We start from the raw sequence: 3351 nt of genomic DNA, 5'->3' as shown, positions 1-3351 counted from the left end.
CCTGACCAACATGGTGAAACTCTGTCTCCACTAAATACAAAAAATTAGCCAGATGTGGTGGCACATGCCTGTAATCCCAGCTACTTGGGAGGCTGAGGCAGGAGAATTATTTGAACCCAGGAAGAAGAGGTTGCAGTTAGCTGAGATTGTGCCACTGCACTCCAGCCTGGGCAACAGAGCAAAATTTCATCTCAAAATAAAATAAAAACAAATTAAAATGAAAATAGCTTGGTGTGGTGGCATGTGCCTGTAGTCCCAGCTACTTGGGAGGCTGGGGCAAGAGAATCGCTTGAATCTGGGAAGCAGAGATTGCGGGGAGCTGAGATCGCATCATTGCACTCCAGCCTAGGCATCACAGCGAGACTCCATCTCAAAAAAGAAAAAAAAGAAAAAAGAAAAGAAAAGAAGGTTGGGCAGCCCAGGAAGAATCATAAATAGATAAAGGTTACAGGATTCTCCCAACATCCTTCCCTTTGCTATTTCCTCTCTCTAGTCCCCATGACACTCATTGCTAAGCTCACTCCAGCGCTTCATCCAGGCCTACCCCACCTTCCCTAATGGTGTGATAATGAATCACCTGGGATTTATTATTACTCTACAAGTGCGGAGTCTAGAAATGTGCTTAATTTAAAAATTCATTCAAATTGGATAAGTACCAAATCTGTACTTTTGGGAACCAGAAAGTCACTTTTAATCCTAGCACTTTGGGAGGTCGAGGTGGGAGGACAGCTGGAGGCCAGGAGTTCCTGGGCAAAGCCGCAAGACTCCATCCCCATAAAGCATTTTTAAAAGTGGCCAGACACTATGGTATGCGCGCCTCTCAGCAACTGGAGAAGCTGAGGCGCGAGGATTCCCTGAGTTCCAGATGTAGCTATGATCTCAGCGCTGCACTCCAGCCAGACAAGCAACACACCAGCGACAAGGCCAGACCTTATCTCTAAACAAAACAGATAAGACACTGAGAAACTCTCTCAGAGATTCCTCCAAGGACCCTGCTTCCAGTTGGCAGTTCTGAAAGAAAGAAGTTAGTAAACCACTTCTATATGCCTGGTCTTGGAACGAAGAACGCTTGGTCAAAGGGCTATTTGGGGCTCAGGCGCACTCCTACCACAACATGAATGCCCAACCCTCCTCCAAAGGAGGGGATCAGGAAGAGACCAAAAGCAGCAACAAACTTGGACAAAAAAGATACCTCCACTCACCTGGGCCTCGGGAGTCGGGGGCATGGACGCCATTTGGCGGGTGGGGAATGCCTTCTTCCAGACGCCACAGGGACTTCGAGACGAAGCTGCGCGGGGCGAGAACAGTCTTTAAACGGACCTATTCTGCGGCCAAGCTCCTCCAGTACCCCTAGCCTCCCTCGATTACCGCCGAACCACCCTTAAAAACCTACGCTGACTGCTCCTCCTCCTGGCCCGGCCTCGAAAGGGGCCCACTTACCGCTCGGTGGCTAATGACAGGCCTCGCGCTCCCGGACAGGAGCTGCAGAAAGCGACGCCCGACCGGGACGCGACGAAGAACGCCACGGGCGCTGTAAAACTCCCACGCTCTCATGCTCCTCTACGCAGGAGCTGCGGGAAAAGCCGCCGGAAGCGACCCGCCCCCAGCCCTATCTGCCATCCTACCCTTTGATTGGCCGGAGTTCTCCCGAAGGGGAAGTCCTTCTTTTGTGTTGACCAATCGAACACCTAAACCGAGGACCTGTAGCTACCGTGCAGATGCGAGAGGTAGTTTTCCTCCTTTTCTCTAAGCAAGCATTTCCGCTTCCGCTGGCAGGGTCTCCCCTGTGAGCTCCGGGCCTGTTTACCGGCTAAAGTAGAGTCTTAGGGTGACCCCAGAGGGACGTAATGTTTCCGAGAAGAAGGGCAGAAGGAAGACTGGGAGACACCGGAACTCGAAAGAAAATCGGTAACAAAATGTGGGTTTGGCCAACAGTGCCCTGTAGGGCTGAAATTTCGGTCTGGCCAGAGCGGGGTGATTGAGAGGCCGGGGGTTCGGGCCTAACGTGGGCTTGAGCTGTCCTTTGTGTCTTGGGCGGATGGTGGGGCCGTAGAACATGAAGGAATGTCTTTTTGTACGTTCACAACGTTGACATCGGTGTAGGCCAGGTTGCTAGGCTCCTACTTAAAGTGTTCTGGAGGCATTATGTATTGTACCCGTAGCTGCAGCCTAACCGAGCCGCGTCAGCTCCATAGTCACAGAGGACCCCACGCGGGTATAGAGCCCTAGGTTTGCGTCGCGGGACATTGTTCGCCCCCAGATACCTCACATTCAGCCTACCCTAGAGCCAGTCATTTCCTATTGTGTGTTGGCGGAAGAGGGAGTGCCCTAGTGTAGAGATTTGGAATTGGAAAATTGAACTCCGTCCCAAGCTCTGACACTGATTGGTTGGTAATCTTGGCCAGTTTAAAACTTTGCTTTCCTCAGCTGCAAACAGCTCAGGATGCCTCTCTGGGCTAACTCAGAGGGTAGTTTCAGATTATAAGATAATGTAAGTGAAAGAAATTGTCCATTTATAAAGGTGTTTGGGGAAAAAAAAGACGAAAATGATAGGTACCTTGATAAAAAAGCCTGAAAAGTCTCAACATATTTCCTTATTCTAGTGCCAGGCACATCCCTGTATCTAAAAGCTTAATGAATGGCTGGATGGTTATTAAAACAATATTAGGAGATTTGACAACTTAGGTAATGTGATTTTGTGGAATATCTGATAGGATAGTTTCAGCTACAAGTAACAGCAAACCCACCGAAATGATGTTCAAAGAGCAGTTGCAGGTTGGTTAATTTGGTGGCCCAGTGACAACATCAAAGTCCCAATGCTTCTCCTCTGCCACCCTTAGCATGTTGGTAAAGTTGACAGTAGAATCTAGGTAAAATATGCAGACATGTATTGTGTCATGTACCCATCCTAAACTAGTTATTACCAAGAATAAATATCATAATTATTTGGGGCCCATCATGCTTCAGCCCTTGTCACTAGGGGAAGGACCCAGCCTCCCATGATAATCTACCTGCACAAAATCAGGGCTTTGTTATCAATGAAAAGAGATGTGGAAAGTAAGTTAGATAAGAAACAGCAGAATCTGCCACAAATGACATCTCTTGACAGCTAAGAGCTAGACCTTGTGGGGATGGATCACAAAAGAGGTACCTGGGGAGTCCCAGTAAAAGTGCTTCCAGGACAGATGGAAGAATGGTAGGAACAAACTTCCCTACAGGCTAGACCAGTTCAAAGCATACATGTTGAAGAAGAACTAATAGCCTGTGTATGAAGGTGTAAGCCAAATAAATGTTCATTATTGAGTCACTGTGGTGTTCACATAGTCATCTTTCCCTTCTCGTTTTGTGCTT

At 48.3% G+C, this 3351-nt stretch overlaps 1 protein-coding gene across 2 annotated transcripts in view; it reads left to right on the top strand.

Moving 5' to 3' along the window:
* The first annotated feature begins 1691 nt into the window (after positions 1 to 1691).
* NAA60 (N(alpha)-acetyltransferase 60, NatF catalytic subunit) overlaps positions 1692 to 3351 on the top strand; it is a 42186-nt gene continuing 40526 nt past the window's right edge. Inside the window, exon 1 of one of the 2 annotated variants that reach the window (XM_011950185.1) lies at positions 1692 to 1918. The gene's annotated coding sequence lies outside the window, so the exon portion shown is untranslated. The remainder of the gene's footprint in view (positions 1919 to 3351) is intronic. The other variant, XM_011950186.1, reaches the window with a different exon arrangement.

The sequence above is a fragment of the Colobus angolensis genome, unplaced genomic scaffold (genome assembly GCF_000951035.1).
Source record: "Colobus angolensis palliatus isolate OR3802 unplaced genomic scaffold, Cang.pa_1.0 Scaffold303, whole genome shotgun sequence".
In the NCBI taxonomy this organism is placed as follows: Eukaryota; Metazoa; Chordata; class Mammalia; order Primates; family Cercopithecidae; genus Colobus; species Colobus angolensis.
The sequence above is the reverse complement of the archived record's forward strand: the minus strand, read 5'-3'. Positions and strand labels throughout refer to the sequence as shown.